The sequence below is a fragment of the Typopeltis vanoorti genome, chromosome 12 (assembly GCF_054136105.1).
Source record: "Typopeltis vanoorti isolate ZY-2024b chromosome 12, IOZ_Tvanoo_1.0, whole genome shotgun sequence".
Taxonomy (NCBI): Eukaryota; Metazoa; Arthropoda; class Arachnida; order Uropygi; family Thelyphonidae; genus Typopeltis; species Typopeltis vanoorti.
The window spans coordinates 60,023,279-60,044,494 of record NC_143560.1 but is presented as its reverse complement, the minus strand read 5'-3'; the positions used below and the strand labels follow the sequence as shown (position 1 = coordinate 60,044,494).

The window sequence follows — 21,216 nt, the reverse complement described above, 5'->3', positions numbered from 1 at the left end:
TGTAATAAATCAGAATCATCATCATCAAATTCCTGACATGTACCTTCAAGGGGTATACAGGATGTGATAGTACTACATGAAAAACTTACATCATTACTAACTTCCTATCTACAATTTTCCTCCAAATCAATCTGTTACCTGTCAAGATTCCAACATTATCAGATCTTATATTTCTATCTTACATAAAGTGGAGATAGATCTGATACTGATAATCTCTATTTGGTCTTATTCCAGCTTTTTTTTTTTTTTTTCAAATTTTACTTCTGCAATTTTTTTGATCATGTCTTAAGTAAGCTTACAATCTTTCCTGGAACACTCAATGGTGAAATTCATCTGCAATTCTCCAGTTCTATTTTCCTTTTATAGATGAGAACTCTACTTCAGCCATCTGACAATGCCTTCTGTTAGGCATTGCAGTCATTGTAAAACATGTATACTTCCATATACCAGCCTGGTGGACTGAGTGGTTAGTGTATCCTCTCTCTCCAGCCAAAAGACTGCGGGTTCGAATTCTGCCTTGGGCATGGATGTTTGTGATTGTCTGTGAAAATAATAGTGTTAGTGTAGACGATGGTAGTTGCGGTTGTAGAGTAGGTGCCCTCCCTTGATGAGTCTTTGGACTGCCTGGGGGTGTTATGTAATATGAGATTTTTTTGAGATTTATGAGATTATTTTTATGAGATTTATTACAGCAATTATGAAGTATAATGAAAGAATCCTGCATACTTTTATTCAGTTTATGGGTGTAACATATCTTCCATAAAGTGAAGAGTTGAGATGTTATGTAATAATAAAATTGTTATGTAATAATAATAATATTTGAGTAAATATCATCTACTCCAGCTGACCTTCCACATTTGAACTTTTTGATAGTTTTTTCATCCTCTGGTATTAATATGTATTCCTGATTGCATTCCTCTTGAATGCATTCTTCCATCATTCTACCACCTCTTGTTTCATTTAGAAGTATTTTAAAGGAATTAGTTCAGGCATCTAGTATATCTTCAGTCTTCATGTCATCTTTAATGTTAACCTTTGATTCCTTTGAAAGATTTCTAAATGGAACAAGAAGTGAGAGAAGGTCTGATCAGAGCCGGATTCTCTATTATTCTCCTAGAGTACATTCCAACTTATTTTCTAGGAACTCTATATATGCTTTCTTCTTATTCAGAACTTTTCTCTTTAACTTGAGTCCTCCATGGAATTCTGATTTTTCTGTCCTTTCAGACAGCTTCACTTCATGCCTCCCTAATCAAATCAGTCAGTGCTTTCTTTATTGGAGTTTATCATCGAATCTCGAATGTTTGTTTTTTCTTGTTTTCAAGCATTATTTTTTTTCATTAATAATATTTGTATATTTGAGGCCATGGTGTTGTGTCCCCTTTTTACTGTCCAATAATTGTTAATTTCTCTTACAAGTTTATATTTTATCTTGTTTGTAACAAATTTCTTACTATACGTGATATCACCCAAATACACGGTATCTAAGCTCTTGCTCCCCTTAGTATCCTAAAACATTTATATTTTTTAGCTGCGCCATTTAGGACATTTAGTTTATGAAAGAAAATCAAAACAAGAAGCAATTTCTTAAATATGTTTAGGAGTGAGACAATTATGCAGTCGTGACCTTGTAGACTTGTAGCAGATTTATTTAGAAGTATAACATCATCTGCATAAAGCAAAGAGCTGAGATTAACATCTTCAATTTTGATATCATGTTTAATACCACTTTCCTTCATAATGTGATCCACATAGATAATGAATAACAGAGGAGATAATGTACATCCTTGTCTGACACCAGATTTAACATTAAACCACCTTCCATGTACTTCCTTCAATTCTAACTGCTGACTTACAACTCAAATAAAGACTACATATTGCTTAATATAATACCCCATTGACACCATATAACTGTAACATCTTGAATAGTTTCTCTCTCTTTGCACCTTGTCATATGCCTTTTCCAGATCTACAAAACTTAAATACAGATCTTTGTTATATTCCCATGATTTCTCAACTCTCTGTCGTAAAGTGAAAATCTGATCCTGACAGCCTCTATTTGGCTTGAATCCAGCTTGTTCTTCACCAAGCTTCTCTTCCACAATCCTTCTCAACCATTTCTCAAGTATACTTGCATATATATATTACCAGGAACACTCAGTAGTGAAATACCTCTGTAATTCTCACATTCAGTTTTATTTCCTTTTTTATTTATATTTTCATATTTTTTTATATATAAGAGCGCTACTCCAATCATCTGGAATTCGTCCCTCCATCCAAGCCTTCTGAACTATGCAGTGCAGCCACTGTAAGACTTTTATACCTCCATACGTAAGCATTTTTGGTCGAATATCATCTACTCCTGCTGCCTTTCCACATTTCCGACTTTTTTCTACTTCAAGTATATATATGTATTCCTGACTGCATGCCTGGTCAGTGTTTTTTTTTTTACCACTGTGCTGTCATCTCTGCTTGTTTCGTTTAGCAATTTTTTCGAAGTAATTACTCCATACTTCAAGGATATGTTTTTCTCCTGTTTTCATGTCACTTTTATCATCTCTAATTCCTTTTCAGCACTCTTCAACAATCTCCAGAATACCTTGCCACCTTCTTGATATTTATTTCTATGTTCTTGCCAAAGTCCTCCCATGACTTTTGTTTAGCCAGTTTTACACAGTGTTTAGCTTTCTTACATTTGTTTCTGTATTCTCTAAAAGCACAAACTGACTTATTTGCCAGGAGCTTTTAATATGCTTTCTTCTTTTCCTTCACTACCTCTTTAAATTCCTGTGTCCACCATGAGGTTCTGATTTTTCTATCCTTGCAGACCACCTCACCACATGCTTCTCTGGCTGAATCATTCAGTGTTTTCTTCAGGGTTTGCCACTGAATCTGCAAGGTTTGGTTTCTGTTCTCAAACTCGCATTTTTTCTTGAATAATATTTGTGTATTTTAGTCTACAATTCATATCTGAGAGCTACTCAACTTTTATTAGCTTTAAAACTTTCTTACATGTTCTTCTTTTCTTTTCAATATGAAATTCAATTTTATCCTGCTCAAGAGTAAATGGTGATCACCAGGGCCGACGGAAGCAGGCATTTAGAGCATGTGGTGCATGCAGGCACCGCCACCGGGGCACGGTTCATACGTTCATTTTTAAGAAACAAAATTTTTATCATAAAAACAAAAAATCCTTAGAATGATCAATATTAAAATAAATAAGGCCAGATACACCGAATAAGAATTTAAAAAAAATTGTATATTGCTGGCTGTTTACAAAGTTCCAGCAAGAGCAGACTAAATGCTTGCCTGCAGAATCTAAGTGAAACGGTGAACGGTTTTTATGCGCATAAAAAATATTTTGTACAAAACATTTGTTGCTACATAACCAGTCGTATGGTGCTGTAAAAACTCGATTGTATCTTAAATATTCCAAAGCACGTTACATTCGATTTTTTACTTAGGTTAAGTCTCATGTGAATATTGTAAAAATAAACTTTGTTTGTCTCTGTATAGTTTGTTTTAGATGTTATTGTAAATATCACTCTGGAAGTTAACTGTATATACTGCTTTAATAAGAAACTGTTAGAGTGTTAAAAACAAAGGCAATGTTTATATCGCCGAAGCTGCATGTAATAGATCTACATGGCGGCATTAGAAAGATTGTTATTAAAATTTGTTTGTATGAAAAAAGCTTGCAGGCTCTAAGTGTAAACATCTGCTAAGTCAGTAGAAAGGTTCAAACAACTTTCCGATGGCCAGCAGCTTACAATTAAAAGAAAGCAGAGGATAACAAAAGGCGTGCCGAACTTGAAACTTAAGATGAAAGAATCATACCGATTCTTTGGGGGTTGCCAAACTTCATGCAAGGTCTCAGAAGAGGTATAATAAAAAGGGACTGAAGCAAACAGAAGGGGGCTGCCCGAATCCTGAGATTGCTGCAGAAGTAGAGGGGGGCCCGGTTCCAGAGACGTCTACAGAGAGACAGGAGAGGCTGACTGGTTCCAGACATTGCTAAAGCTGCCCGGTCCCAGATGTTGCCGAAGAGAGACACAGCTGTTCGGTTCCAGACAACGTCAGAGAGCATCCCAGATCCAGACGTTGGTTGAGAGAGGTGTTTTCCGCTTCCAGTAAGGAGCTTCTCGGTTCGAGATGTCGCTAGAGAGAGAAACGACTTCTTGGCCACAGACAGGGCTTTCAAATTGCCGAAAGGAGAAGTCCTCCCAAACGCTGTAGAAGAGGAAAGGTTCCAGTCCAGAGAGGAATCCTGATTGGCAGTTGCCAGCAGTTTCATTTTTCTTGGAGGCAGCATTTTCAGTTTCTTAGAGATGGCAATTCAAGCTACTTGAGACGGCAGTCATCCAGGCATTTTCGGCGAGCCCAAGTAGAGGAGAAAAGGTGAGGCAAATTTCCCGAAGTACCTTCGCTCTTAAGTTTTTCTTTTCACTGTGGGAGAATAACATTTTTCCAGAGCTGTATGAGTCCCGCTACGATCCTGATGAGATATAGCCGAAGCCAAAATTCCAGATGAAGATCTGAGATGAAAGAATTGCCATAGAACTTTTAGTGAAAGACTTTTGACTAATTGTGAGATACAGAGCCTTTGTAATTTCAAAACTTTTATATAATTCCTCTTATAGTTGTATTAGAAAGACTTTTAAGATATATGTTTAATGTTTAATAAGGCTAAGAAGTGTCCTTAAGAGAATCAATTGGCATGTTAGAAGTTGATATCAAATTTGTAAAGATAACTTAACAGAGAGATTTAGGTAACCTCTTTGTGAGTAAGCTTGGAGTTTAATAAGTAAAATTTGTAAACTGAGAGTAGATAACGTTTTGTGTTAAAGAAAGTATTTAAAGTTGAAGAAAAAAGGTTCTAAATTTTGGTTTTTATAGAAGGATAGAGAAAGCAATCTCCCTAATGTTTAAATTCGTGTACATTTCATAGTAATGTAAATAAATGTTATTTGACTTTGACTTTCTTGTAAACATAGCATGTAATAATATAAACAAGAGAGATTCTGAGAGAGAGAGAGAGAAAGTACGCACAGCTACATTAGAATAATGGAGAATAAAGTAAAAAAAAAAGACATCACAAGTAATTAATAGAAATTACAAGTATACAAAGTTAAATAATAATAAAAGTTTACAATATCGCAGTAATGGCAGGATAGCAACAGTAGATTTATAACAGTACACATCTCAGTAGGCTACTGACAGAAGCACAGTGCAGACTATTGTTTCGTCTCTGTGTCGTGTTGTGTAATAATTTCTTGTGGGTATGAAATAGAAATGGAATCAAAAATTAAAAAAAGTTATCTGATGCACAAAATCATAAGCGTCATGCTGCAAAAGAAGCAGATATTAAGAAACAAACTGGGGCGCTTAATAAATTTGTTAAAATATTAAAATATTCTGATGCAGATTGTAACCAACTCGATACATCAGAAATCAGAGTTGACGAACCGTGCACATCATCCAGTTTGCACGAAAGTACTATTACAACTATTGAACAAAATAATAAGATGCAGGATTTTAGTGAAAAACAGTTAGGAGAAAATTTAGTTGTAGTTGACCATGAAACTAACACATTGTTAGTCTCTGTAAATTTAGAAGATCTAGATGAATTGGGAAATATTGATGAAAAATTACGAGTTGTTTTAATTGAAATGGGGCCTGTTCAAAAGAAAAATATAATATATCCCAGAGATACATATGGTCGTAAATTTGGCGACACATATTATAATAGAATAATAGAAAACGAGGAGCTCGTGCCAAGAACATGGCTCATTTATTCCGAAACTTTAAATTCTGTTTTTTGCTTTTGTTGCAAACTTTTCGCACCTACTGAATCAAGTAGTCTTGTAGAAGTATAACGATTGGGGAAATGTAAGTACAACTTTGAATAGACATGAGATTAGTTTAACTCACATGAAAAATTTCTTAAAATGGAAAGAACTGGATAAAAATTTAAAAAACAAAACTACTATTGATTGCCAGACTCAAAGCATGTATGAAATGGAAAAGAAACATTGGACGAGTGTTTTAGAATGCTTGATTGAAATTATAAAATTCCTTGGTAGCTAAAATTTAGCTTTTCACGGATCATCTGATAAATTATATGAAAGGAATAACGGCAATTTTTTAAAATTAGTCGAACTGTTTGCAATGTTTGATCCTGTTATGGAAAATCATGTTGAAAGGACCCTACACGGAAACAATAGAGTGCACTATTTGAGTAAAGACAGTCAAAATGAAATATTGGAAACTTTAAGTAACTCAATCAGGAATACAATTTTATTATCAATTCGAAAATCTAAATATTATTCCATAATTTTAGACTGCACACCTGACGCAAGTAAAACAGAAAAATGACCATTATTATTTGCTTTGTTTCCTGTGACAATAGAATTGTTAAGATCAGGGAAAACTTTTTAGGTTTTGCAGACGTATCAGATTCCACAGGACGTGGTTTATGTACAACAATAATGGAACAACTGGAAAAATGGAATATTCCCATTGAAGACATGCGAGGTCAAGGGTATGAGAATGGGGCAAATATGGGCTCCAAAATTTTCTTTTGAACAAAAATCCTCGAGCTTTTTACGTGCCATGTGCTGCTCATACTTTAAATTTAATTATTAACGACGCAGCCAAAGTGAATGCAGATACAATTAGTTTCTTTGCAATTATTCAAGAAATATACAATTTCATTTCATTCTCTTACAAACGTTGGACAATCCTTTTACAGTTCGTAAAAACTTTAACATTGAAACAGCCATCAGAAACGCAATGGGAAAGTAAAATTAATGCAATCCGCCCTCTACGATATCAGTTAGGAGAAATTTACGATGCACTTTTTGAAATTTTAAATAATGAAAATTTTAATAAAGAAACTCAGCATGAAGCACAAACATTATGTGCTAAAATAAAGGACTACAAATTTATTTGCTCTCTTATAATTTGGCATGATTTACTTAACAGAATAAAGCCTGTGAGTAAAATGCTTCATGACAAAAATATGAACATTACACTTGCTTTACAATCTATCGAAAACTTAAAAATATTCTTACAAGAGTATCGATCAGATACAAATTTTAAAGAAGTTCTAAAAAGCAAAAGAACTGAGTGAAGAGGTGGATGGAGAACAAGAATGTAAAACTGGTACAGAAGTTTGATGATGAAAGAAGACACGACAATTTTACTACAAGCATCATGACGAAACGCCACAATCGCGAGAAGATAAATTTAAAGTGAATGTGTTTTATACACTTCTAGACGTTGCAATGTGTTCGTTAATAGAACGTTTTGTACAACTAAAAGCATATTATGATGATTTCAATTTATTGTATAGGTTATTACAAATTAATAACGAAGATTTACGAAAAAATTGTGATGATTTAGGGATTCTCTTGAAGGACGGCAACAATAAAGACGTAAATGCAATAGAAGTATATGACGAGTTATGTGCTTTCCGGAATATTTTTCGGAAGGTTAATTTAAATATTCAAAACCCTTTCGATATTCTTAATTTTATTTTGTCCAATAATTTATCTTTCCCTAACTTTCCAATTGCTTTAAGAATACTATTAACCTTACCTGTTAGTGTAGCGAGTGGTGAACATTCCTTTTCTAAGTTGAAATTGATTAAAACCTACTTAAGAACAAGTATGTCACAAAAAAGGCTTTTTAGTTTGGCGTTAATAGCTATTGAAAATGATGTATGTGCAGAATTAGATATTTAAGACCATTATTTCTAATTTGTGAATGTGAAATCAAAAACCCTAAAATTTGAATAAAAAAATTTCCAAGTATATTTATGTAATTTAATTTATTTTCTGTTATTATTCTGTAAAGATTTTATTTTTTGAATACTTATATTAATAAAATGTTCTAATTATTTCTGAATTCTTTTCTTATTTTCTCATCTATCTTGAGTTTCTTTTATTTTCCTAAAAGATAGTTCCACTTATAAAAATGATTAAAAAAATTTTACAAGTTACTGAAAATTTAGTAAAATGCAAGAATTTTTTAAACTTTAGTTCAAATAAATTTTAACTTTAATTAAAATTCATTTTAATTTTGTTAGCGATTCGGGTCGGTGAGAAGGCTATAATCCCTGTATCATTATATTCAACGATTAAAGTGAATTGGCTTCATCAAAATTTGCTTTAACTTTTGAGAATTTTTTGAATATTCGGGTTTTTGATGATTATCCTGCCTAGTCAACACCCCCGGTTCATTACATTTAGCGAACGAACATGTGGCTGTTCTGTCAAAATTTATTTAAGAAATTTCAAATAATTTAAATTTTTATTATCGTAAAAGAACCACACACGCTCGGATCATTACAGGGACAATTAGATAGAAATTGCATGTGGGCGGCAAAGGCCCTAGCGCCGGCACTGGTGATCACCTCCAATTTCAAATCCTCTGTACACTCTGGTGTCCTGCACCAGAGAGAAAACATTACTGTCAATAATAACATAGTCAATGAGACTTTTCTTATTCTATGCCTCTTCTCTCCATGTGAATTTGTGCACATTTTTATGTTGGAACATTTTGTTAGTAATAATCAGTCCATGTCCCGAGCAGAAATCCAACAGGTATTTGCCATTATTATTAGCTTTGCTCTTTTCTCCAGATTTTCCCAATATACAATATTTTTGTACGTCTGACAATCATTTCCTACTCTGCTATTTAGATCCCCAACAAGGACCAACTTTTCCTTTTTCATCGTGTCAGTTGCTTTCTCTAAAGCCTCAACAAATTCCTCCACTTCTATTTAGTATAACCTTCTGTGGGACCATAGGCACAAATATGTCTCATTGTCCAGTTCCCTATTCTTATTTTTGTCCACATCACTCTACTTGAGACTGCCTGCCATTCAAGAAGATTAGCCTCGTATTCAGTGTTGAATACTATGGCTACTCTTTCTTTTCCTTGATTGTTAGAATATTTTACCCAGCTCTGATCATTAATTTTATTACCAAGGCATGGTCATGTAGTATGCCACAAATCTTTTTTGATATTCTTGAGGAAGAATAAGTTTTAGAGCTCTTTCTAAAATTCCAAATATGAACGAAGAGATGGAAAGATGCCATTTTTTTCAATACGGGTAGAGCTCTACTGTCTGTTAAATCAAAGTTATGTTGAACATTTGATACCCTGTTTTTATTACTATTCTTATTACCCTGCTTTTTTGCTTCCTCCTCCAAGAAATATGCAATTGATTTTTATATATTTCATCAGGGCTAATATAATTCAGAAAAATGAACTCAAGTCCACATTGTGTTTAGGAATACATGATTACTATAGTCTTCTGACAATTATAAATTTCAATCAGTTTTCACATACACTCTTGCAGATTAGAATTCAAAAATACCAGTAGCATTTAATTTTTGAGAGACATTTAAACTAGACAGTTGTTATTATTTGTTAAGTTAAAATGTAATAATATTCTGATATGACAAATCATGATATACTCCAGTAAGGCATGTTATGTATTCCTTATTAGTCTTTTCTTTTATTATTATAGTTTTTATAAATTAAACATAATTTGTGTGTATACTGTCCATTTTGTCTTTGTTTATACCACATTTTTAATATTTTGACAATTTGAAATGTAATTGTGAAACAAAAAGTATTAAGTCCCTGAAGATACATCTTTTTATTACATTAATTTTTATAGGAAAAATTACTGTTATGGATACATGAAAAACATAACATCCCTGATGACCAGCAGGATACTTGTATCTTTCTGATTTTCTTGAATATATTTGAGTATGCTAGAATATAAAGAAAATGCTTATTGGTTTCATATGTTAAGGATAAATGGTCACACCGGAGGGAAAGAAATGGAATTTATACAGCTGCTGTGCAGTGAAAAAGGAGTTGGGGTTCAACAGTGCTAACTCGTGTGTCTACATCCACATTGATTTGCCAGGCATGCAAAACTCAGTTAAGAAGAGGTATTGTGTGGAATTAAAGAGTAGGTGATTATGTGAAGTTGAGAGCCAACTTGGACCATGCTAAGACATAAGAATCTGGAGGCAAAAAATGCTAGTAAGTGCATGGGAGATAGGTAAGAGGACTTATCTTACCTATTTATCAGGAGGATAAATCACGTAAGAGTGATTTATCCTCCTGACCTTGCATATTCAGCTGTATATGCAAGGTCAGGAGGATAAATCAGGTGGGAGTTAATCGCTGAATAGCATCATTAAGCAGGAATTGCAGATAAAGAAAACATTGTCGAAGGTAAATATTATCCATGTAGAAAAAATGACTGTCAGACAGTAACTGATGTTAGAATAGGATAAATTGGAGGATCCAAGGATATTGCATGGCTTTAATGCAAATACAGTCATGAGATTAGGTGGGATATTGGCCCATGTATTATGAAAATGTGCAGTAGAGGAATTGGCAGTTCTTCTGACCAAGCTATTTAAGTCTCGGCTTTGGAAAAGTGACAAGGGAGTGAAAGAGGGCAAAATCGTTTCATTACATAAAGGAATCTCCAAGATAGAGGTAGAAAATTATCGATCAGTTAGTATCTCAGGAGTGATGGTGAAGGTATTTGTGAAGTTGGAAAAAGGCAGTTCATGAAGATAGATAGACAGGAATATGATATTCTGTGGGTCAGGCATCATGGTTTTGTGAAGGTCAAGTCTTGCCTTAATAATTTACTCACTTTTTCCAATAAAGTGACAGTTGAGTTGGATAAGGGAAATGGCTATATAGTCATAGATTTATAGATTTTGTCAAGGCATTCAGCATGATGCCACATGGAACTTAAATTAATTGGGGATGGATATGAAGCTGATGAAGGCAGTTGATGGACAGACATCAAATAGTAGTATATGGGGAAATTGAATCTAGATAAAGATGGATGATTTTATCATCTGTTGATCTTCGGTTACTGCTGTTGCTAGTAACCGGAGATCAACAGAAGATAATAAAATCATCTTCTGTTGATCTTCAGAATTGCAGTGTCTGGGTTTGTGGCAAAAGGCAGTTGTTATTGCCTTCACAAAATCATGAAAAGAATCTAGCAAACTAGCAAGCAGTTACCATCCTATTTCTCTATAAAGCTTTCTTTGTGAGATTGTGGAGAAAATGACTAATGACTGACTTCTATGATAATTAGAACGCAGTATCTTTTTTTCAACATACAAGGTGATTTTCATAGACACTGATCAACATTGACTACTTGGTCTATTTAGAAACACTGTCTGGTTTATATTCCAGAAACACGAACATCTGATTTTAGTGTTTTTTGACATGGGAAAAGCTTGATGCAGCCTGGTGATGTGGTATATTAAAAGATCTTTATATTGTAGGTCTCAGGGATATCTACCTTTTTTTTTTTATTAAGAAATTTTTCTCTAGTCAGACTCTTTCCCTGCAATACTGCTCTGCCAAGAAGAGTATGTTCAACAGGGCTGTGTCTTAAGTGTAACATTTTTTTGCTGTGAGACACTAAATAACAAAACTTCTTCCTGCTATGGGCAGTGCTCTATATATTCGTGACTTGGCAATTCACTGCTATTCCTGTAACATAAGGGTTACTGAAAGGCAATTTTAACATGCAATTGATCATATACATTCATGGGTTCTTAATAACAGGATTTAGCAGAAAAGTGTCCGTGTACATTTGTGCTGGCACACAGTCTTCACCCAGACAATGAGTTAAGGATGGGACAAGGTATTAATCCAATAGCAACAGAAACCCAATTCTTAGGATTCATTTTTTTACACTCCTTTGAACTTCTGTAGCTTATTCAAGTATCAATGTGTCCTTTGGTCAGAAATTGAATTCCATCATGTAAAGAACTATGGTAAGAGGGTTTTTTTTTTTTTCCATCTGAAGGTGAGTTAGCTGGTCTTAAATGGAGGTGACAAGGGTTTTCTTCCCAGAAACTTGGGTTTTTCACCTCCCAAAACAAGCAAACTGGCCAGAAGAATGCAGATAATTTACAGACATTATTGCATGCCTCTCAGCCTAAGTTGCTTCAATTGTAATCCCAAATAACAACTTACATTCTTTTGATTCCTCTTTCCTCTACAGAATGAGGTACTGATTGCTATCTTTGTTTGGCCCTATCATGTACTTATGTGCTTCTGCATAGTATGTGTATCCTATTCAGAACCTTGTGAATGAGCCTGCTCTTTTGCTTTGGTGGAAGCAGATGCCCTTTAACTATGCCCTAAAAATAAAATCTTTAGCTAACCATATTACTTGAATTATTATTATTATTTTTTTTCCCTGCATAGGAAGTTTGCTATGACATATCAGTCTACCATTCATCCTTAGGTATGCTTGTAAAAGAGATTATACAAGCTCTTGGTATACATGTAGACATTGTTACTTGCATTGAACATGATAGTCTTCCCACATAGGAAGGTTTTACTTTGTGTTGTTTCTCACTGTGACAGCTAAGGAAGTTGTTTTTTATGACTAAGTTTTTTACAAAAAGCTTACATTTCTTTGAACTTCTATAGCTTATTCAAGTATTGATGTGATTTATTAATTGTCAAATTGCCAGTTTGAGATCTGAGAGTCTTCTGTTGGATATGTTGCTGTGTTTCCTGACTACATTGTCTCCAGTTAGATTCCACTTGTATGTAGTAACTATACTTCTGAGCCGCATTCTATACAGCTTGCCTTCAACACACAAAACCACTACCAAAAATGCATAATTTATAGAGATTTGGTGAGTTCTGTGCAGTTCATGTCCAGTCCTCTGTAATGTACAATTATTTATTGAATGAAGGTCCTTAAATTTGATCTTCACTTGTGAATTACCACCCACATTAGAATTAATGGAAATTAGACTGTAGCTGCTAAGTTAGATGGGATTTTTTCACATCTTATTCCCCTATATAGACTACAGAGTTTTAAAAAAAGGAGAGTTAACTGATTAGGGACAGTCATCCTGACAGGAAGCACTAATAAATAAATTGCATGGGGGGGGGGGTAGCCTGAAATTAAGCATCAGCAATCCAGTCTTTATAGAAGCTGAAATCAGTCTTGCTAGTCTTTGCAGGTTAAAGCAACCTTATAATACTGGGTACATATTTGGGAGTGGTCCATAAAAACTCCATACAATTCTTGTTTCTCTCCAGAGTACAGTGATTTGATTAATAAATAGTCCATCTGTCACTGATTCCATTTTCGGGCACTATCTCTCAGACAGTATGTTTCAGCTTTGTCTTTTCTGCAGGTACTTCCACGGACACTGATCTACCAAACTTGCATTATCATTTCTTTGCTTTCTTTTGCATTTAAAACCAAACAGCCACTAAACTTGCTGAAATTGCAGTTTCATTTTCTCTTTTATTCCTGATGTTTCTGTTCTCTAGGATAGCCTTTTTCACAAAGTGCATATCCCAACTCCCAGCATTTCGAGAAAAATACCAGTAGGTTCCTAGTTTTAATCTTGCCTACACCCTGTACACATTATGATTGTGCTATAGTTGTTTACTATCTTTCACATGTGGTATTCATTTATTTAAAAAAAAAAAAAAAACTTTGTTTACCTTTATTGAGCTTAAAATAGAAAATGGCGAGTAAACGTAATAACATAACATATGTTTAGGAAGGATAGACAAGATAGGAGAGAATGTGCTGTTAATGATATCAGATGATTGGAGTCTGGTTACAAAAGAAAGTTATGGCGGAAATACTAGTAACAGTTTTGCACGTAGCATTGAGTTTGAAATTATGTGGCATGAGGTAGATTCTAATAAGATCAAATATGTGATAGGTTGTATTACAGACCTAGTGGATCGGTTGCTGGTGATGACAAAATACATTACAAAATCAACCTGAAAAGAATGAAACTGAATTGACTTAGCTGTTGCAAGACTGCTTCCCCAAGTAGCAAGTAGCATATAACAGAAGAAAAACTTTAAATGAAAGAGAGTTGGATCTGAGTATTGTGTCAGAGGAGATTTCAGTTAAGGACATGATAATTCTGCTTCTGGTTGGTAACAGTGATCATGCTGTACTGACTTGGGAGGTGATCAAGTATATGGATGTTCCATTCAGAAAAGGTCACATACCAAACTCAGAAGTAGGAAATTTTGACTGAGGAATATGCTAAGTTCTGTCCCATAGTATCATTTGCTAGATGAGAGGGATATCAGCAGTGCATGGGATGCATCATATTGGTGGGATAATACTAGAAGATGACCAGGCTTCTTGGAGTTTGAGTGCAATCTTTGAGTTTTAATAGATAGGGAGGAAATTGAAGTTTAGGGGCTATATAGCAAAGATTGCAAATGCAATTCAGAGGATAATTGCAGTGCTGGAACATTGACATGTAAAGATAAGGAAGCTATTTTGCCTCTTTACAAGGCTTTGATATGACCTCCTCTAGACTGTTGTGCATTCCTGATCTTCTGGTTTTCAAAGTGATGTAGATATGATGGAAAGAGTGCAAAGGAAAGTGTTAGAGATAATATTATGACTGTAGAATGTAGATTATGAGGAGAGATTGAGAATTGACTACAAACAGAAGTGAACAGAAGAAAGTGGGAGGGATAATATGATGTGTTGTTTTGTGCCATCCAGTTGTTTTCAACCCTTGATCTTGTGAACAAAGGCTCTACATCCCTCAGCCTCTTGTCTTTTCTTTCAACAATTGTAAGTTCCTTTAATGTTGCCCATCCAACTCTTTTGCAGTATTCCTCTCCTTCTCATGCCCTCAGTCTTCTCCAACATAACTACCATTTCCAGTGATTCATCTGTTCACATAATACAAACTTAACTTCTGTTTAGTGATCATTGCCTTCAAGTAGCTTTCTGTCTTTACACTCTCTAAAACCTTTGTATTAGTCATTCTCAGTCCATGAAATTCTTAATCTCCTCCATGGCCATAATTCAAACTGAATCAATTTGCTTTCTGTCTGTCTTCTTAATAATCCAGCTTTCACATCCACACATCACTACTGGAAATGCCATGCTTTGACAATTCTGAATTTTGTGGTCCTCTATCTTTTATACTTTTTGTCAAGTTTAATGTAGATAATAAAGTTTAATGTCAAGTTTAATGGAGATTTTTTTTTCATGGCTGTCCTCCTTTTAATTTCATCTTCACATATACTGCCATTTCTTATTCTGGATCCCAGTAAATCATAACTTTCAATGATCTCTGGTTTATCTCTCTCTATCATAAATTCATCAAAATTGCTAGAAACCAAGACAGCGTCAGGACTCCAAAATGTTGGTTATAGGGAAAAGTGAGTGAATATTTATGCAGAGTTTGGTGGATAGGTGAAAAACAGGTGATATGATAGACGTTTAAGTTAGTGAGGAGATTTATGGGATTCATACAGAGGGATTATAAACAGTAGATGATGATGAAGCCATCCTTGGAAGTTGAATAAAGTGTAATGAAAAGAGGTTTAAAGAGTAGATTTTTTATATGAAGAGTAGTGCTTCATGACACATTGCCAGAATGTGATGGGATGTTAGTGAGTTTAAGAACTCAGTGTGATAGATTTGTTGCAAGTTAAGTGGACCTCTTATGTTGTGGCTTTTGACTCCATGGAGATTGCTGTAATAATAATAACTAACATGAACTTTTCATTGCCACCAGTATTTTCTTCTAAGGATTTGTATTTAAGTTATGTCAATTTAGAAAAGTCATTTAGGAGGTTACAGGTTAAACAGGGCATTTCTGATTTACACTCACTGTAGACCCATGCTTCATTGTGCAGGTGTTTGAAACTGAAATCCTGTGCAATAGGTTGGTTAATCCTTATTCCAGGAGTGTCTTACGTTTCACGGGACAGGTTTTCTGTTCTGAAGGACTGTATGAGACCAGCTACCTCACCTTTAGTCGAAAAAGACCAAGTATAGGTTCCTCACATCATGGACAGGAATTGAACCCAGGTCCTTCATATACTGACTGAGCTGGAGGCTCTAAACATTATGCAGAGCAATTCATAGGCAATATTTAATTTATTAGTTAGCAGTTAGAACTTGATAGAGATACAAGATGGTTTGATGTAAAATCATATGTAAGAGATGATGCATACTCTCTCCACTCTTATTATCTGTATCAGTTAGATGATTAAGGAAATAGCATTTAACTTGATATCAAAATTGAAAATGTTAAACTAGCTCTTTACTTTATGCTGATGATGTTACACTTCTGAATATAGTGACTAGATTGAATAATTGCTATAACAAGTTTGGTACGAAAACATCACCTGGTTGCTCATTGCAACACTTGCTTGCATATAAAATATTTCAGGTATTTAGGCACAGTTTTTAGTGAAGATGGCAAATTAAATATGGAAATAAACAATAGAATAAGCCAAGCTGTATGGCAGAGAATCAGATGAAGAAATTTGTATGGAATAAGAGAAATTAACTAAAAATACTCAACTGATAGTATATAAGGCTGTTACAAAACCAATTTTGACTGATGGATCTATGAACTGGGTTAGAAATAAAACTTGATTAAGACCAGAGATGGCAGATATGAGACTTTTGAGAAAAATTCAGGGAGTGAATGAACAGATGGCATCGGTGATTGAATCATGTTAAAAATTAATATTAGGAAGGAACTTGACATTGTTAAGACAAGGCCATTTGAACAGAATCATAGAGGAAATGTTGGCAAAACAGGTGTATTGATGCCTAGCTAGCTAGAGAAGGATCAAGTGTAAGACCAAGCTTTAGATGTATTGGTGTAGTTAGAAATTCCCTGGAAAACTGAAACATAGGATCTAACAGCATTAGAGTACTGACATATAGCAGATTGATTTGGAGGAAAAATTATTTACAAGAGATTATTAATACAGGAAAACCTCGCTTAACATGAATTTGATATGCGCGATAATTAGTTAATGTGATTGAGCGAAATGATACCGTTTCCCACTTTAAGTGAGTGATTAATCAGTTAACGCAATTTTTTTATGTTATGCAAAAATTTTTGTCGCCAATCTGCAACGAGCGGCAGCACTTGTCAGAGTAGTGGGCAGTGGCCGGCGACATTCAGCAATTTACTCAAAGCTATCATCGCAAGCACACATGCAAGCTCTGTTCTCTTGCTCAATCACTTTTCATTTTGCTTTAATTTAATTTAGATGCATATAGGGCTTTATTATATTATATCTTGCTCAATCACTTTTCATTTTGCTTTAATTTAATTTAGATGCATATAAGGCTTTATTATATTCAACCCCTGATATGGAAAAGAGAAAGACTGATAAAGAAAGCAGCATTAATAAAAAGAGAAAAGTAATTACATTAGAGGAAAGCTGGAAGTCATTAAGAGATGTGAAAGAGGCGCTAGTAATACAATGATTGTTTGAGACCTGTGATACATTGAGTCTATAGTTCGGACTATATTAAATAAGAGCAAAGAATACAAAGAACAAGGAAAAGTTGCCACTGCTTCTTTAAGCATGCAGATCACTCAAAACAGTAGCCATTTAATGATCGAGATGGAACACATGTGATTACAATCCTTAATCACTCTGGATTAAGGATTGTAACCAAAAAAGAATATCTCTTAGTATAGGGAATATTCAGGCAAAAGCTCTCAATATTTTTACATCATTTGAAAGAGACCAAATTTCAAGAGGAATGTGAAAGGCTCTTTACTGCCTTTCACATTCCTCTTTACTTTAGGATGTTTTGACCGTTTCGAGCTGGACTGTATAACGTAAGAATAACTGGGGAATCTGCTAGTGCTGAGAAAAATTCTGTGGCCAAGTTTCCTGAAGAATTGCAAAGGATAATTCAAGAGGCAGATTATGACAGCTGTCAAATATTCAACATCTACGAAACTGGTCTCTTATGGAAGCATGTGCCAACAAAAATCTTCCTAGCTAAAACAGAAGCATCTCAACCAGGATACAAGGTATCTAAAGATTGTCTTAGGCTTTTATTAGGAGGCAATGCAGAAGGTGACTTTAAACTCAAGCCTATGTTAGTTTTTCATGTGCAAAATCCAAGATCTAACATTATTGAAGAAATCAGCACAATTGGAAAAGAACTTGGATTCAATGAACTGGATGATGAAGATGTGAAAAACTTGCTCGATTCCCACCCAGAACAGGTATGCAAGAATGATCTCCTTCAACTAGAAGAATAACAGCATGCATATGAAGAAAATAAGGAGTGCAAACAAGAAGATAATATTACGACTAAGAAATTAATTGCAAAAGAACTTGAGCAATTTTCAATCACATTGAGCATACTAAGTAAATTTTGTTTGATGTTGATCCTGATATGGAATGAAGCTTCGACGTCTGCGGAAATCTTGCATGAAAAGATGAAAAAGTCAAGCATGATTCAAACATCTTTACTTAATTTTTTTTTTTGTAAACAAGTAGCTCAATCAAATGTTTAGACATTAGAAAGAAAATTTAAGCAATTGATTTTATCCTTTAATATAGCTTATAATTTTTTTTTCAAATTTACACTAACTGATGGATGAATTATAATTATTCCTATTGTTTATTGTATTCACTTAATGCAATTTCGCTTAGCGCACATTAATTGATGGATTAATTAATCGCATTAAGTGAGGTTTTCCTCTATACAGGGTGGTCATAAAGTCCTACACCAGTTTTAAATTTTAATAAAAATATACAAATAATGGAACTATTTAGTAAAAATTATATGAAGTTCAAGTCTTAAAAGTTTTATTCTTAATTCAGTTTCTAATTATCACATTTCAGCATGGTCACCATCATTGTTGATACACCTTTCAAGATGATTCTTGAACTACATGAATACATTGCACTGATATTGCTTGAATTGCATTTGTTATTCTGATCCTGAGTTCATCTAAAGAATGAGGTTTTTGATGATTAGACAAGTGTTTTCACATGGCCCATGCATGTGCATACACACAGATCTAATAGTGTTAGATAAGAATCATCAACATATTTTCACAAGAAAAGTATATTTAATATATTGCCAGATATTTCAATTTGAAAATAAACTATCATCAGTGACTTGATAGGAAACAGTCTTTTACAAGATAGAATACAAGCAATTGATCATTCAAAATTAGAATGAGCCGCATGATGTTACATTGCTAATCATGATATCATTTCACTGAAGAAAGGTAAACATAAGCATGCAGAAATAAATTACCTGCATAAATTTACAATGTCATACAAAAAATTTTGTTGTATAATGAAACCTGTGGAGCATTCATGACTAAACATACACATGTAACCACAGTAATAAGATTTTTTAATTAGTAAATATTTCGTCCTAAGTATCATAAGACATCTTCATTACAGTTAATTCAAACAATACTAGGAATTAGCACATGCTTACAATAGAATCCCTCTATGCATGCAGTAGCATGTTATAGAATTAAATTAAAATATATCTGGGAAAAAAAAAAGAGATTGCATTAAAATGAGATAACATATATAAAATTATTTTACACAATTTAGGATGACAATTTCCCAGACTTTAGAGTAGTAAGAATTAACATCATTATGGTTCAAATTAGGTCTGTGATGTAGGGCTTCAGCACTTTCTTTATATAAACGTTCATGTTTATATAAAAATCTATGTAGTAGTTTGATCTTTTTCCAATGGATCCTATGCTTTGGGTTTTCGATTCCATGTTGTGCGAGGCCAGATTTCTGCGGTTTGATAAGACGGATATGGTCTTGATGTTCTGAAATGCATTTGTTAATGGAACTACCTGTCTGTCCATAGTAGGGACAATTTACAGGAACATGGGACCTCGTATACATGCCAGGTAGCATCAGAGGTGAGAGTTTGTCTTTAGGAGAAGGTAACCAATTGTAGATCTGGTTAATTGATTTATAGGTAGCAGCCAATTTATATTTCTTTATAATTTTTTAAAGACGTTCAGAGATGCCTTTGACGTATGGTATGGGAATCATACAGGCTTGTTCTTGTCTAGGTTGATGTGTGGGGAAGTGACTGATGATTTTTTGAGTTGTTTTTGGATTGAATTCATTTTGTGTATGGTTGTATTTTTGATTATTTCCAGTTCTTGGTTTAAAGATTCTTCTCCTCCGAAGAATCTTGATACAATTCTTGTATTGTATCTATTTAAAAAAAAAAAAAAATTCTTTTTTACTACGAAATCGCTCAACATACCAAGAAATGGATCATGACCCCACTAACAGGCAACTGAAGAAATTATAAGTTTTATATAATTTCACCATAGAAAGGTTAAAAATTCATTTTGCAAGACCACCTAGGTTTTATGGCCTACCAAAAATCCACAAGACAGACATTCCTCTGCATCCTATTGTAGAATATTGTAGACTACTTACTGCATAGCCAAATATCTAGCGAACTTATTGAAATCACATATAGACAAATCTTGATCTTTTTTTGAAAAACTCTTCCGATTTCTTAAATAAATTGAAAAATGTCTCCTTACAACCTACTGATCTTATGGTGAGCTTCAATGTATTATTACATGACACCTCCAGGGAGTCCAAAGACTCATCAAGGGAGGGCACTTACTTCACAACTCTCTGTCTCCACCACTCAATCCAACTACAACAAACCGCTCAACTTTCATCATCTACACCAATGCCATCTACTGCTCACTTCCACCACCATGATTATTTTCACAAACAATCACAAACATCCATGCCCATGGTGGGATTTGAACCTGCAGCCTTTTGGCTGGAGAGTGGTTATGCTAACCGCTCGGCCAACCAGGCCAGCAATATAGAATTTTCATTCACAAATGTACCTCTCAAAGAGACTTTAGAATTACTGACATCTTTCCACGAGATATCGTAAAAATATTTGGATTCGTAATGCAATCTGGATATTTCTTGTGTCAAAACAAATTCTACAACCAAGTAGAAGGAACTGCCATGGGAAAGTCCACTTTTCCCTGCTCTAGCCAACTTTTATTTGGAGCATTTAGAAGACATCCTTTTTTCGTCTATATACCCACAACCTTCATTCTGGGTTAGATATATAGACGACATTTTTGCAGTGTGGCCTCACAACAGAGATTCCTTATCTTCCTTTTTAGCCAAATTCAATACTTCACACCCTCATATCAAGTTCACCATGGAAATTGAAAAAAGACAACAAATTATCCTTTTTAGGCATCCTTCTCATCTGCTCACTATCAGGTAATTTAACAACATCTGTTTACAGAAAAACCCACTTTTACTGGACGTTATATTCTCAAACAATCTGCTCATCATCCTAAATGTTGAACTCCC

The 21,216-nt window shown here is 34.2% G+C and overlaps 1 protein-coding gene across 2 annotated transcripts in view; it reads left to right on the top strand.

Moving 5' to 3' along the window:
- The window catches only part of Tmtc4 (Transmembrane O-mannosyltransferase targeting cadherins 4), a 390,299-nt gene that overhangs the window by 120,850 nt on the left and 248,233 nt on the right, over positions 1 to 21,216 (top strand). The gene's annotated exons all lie outside the window — the stretch shown is intronic.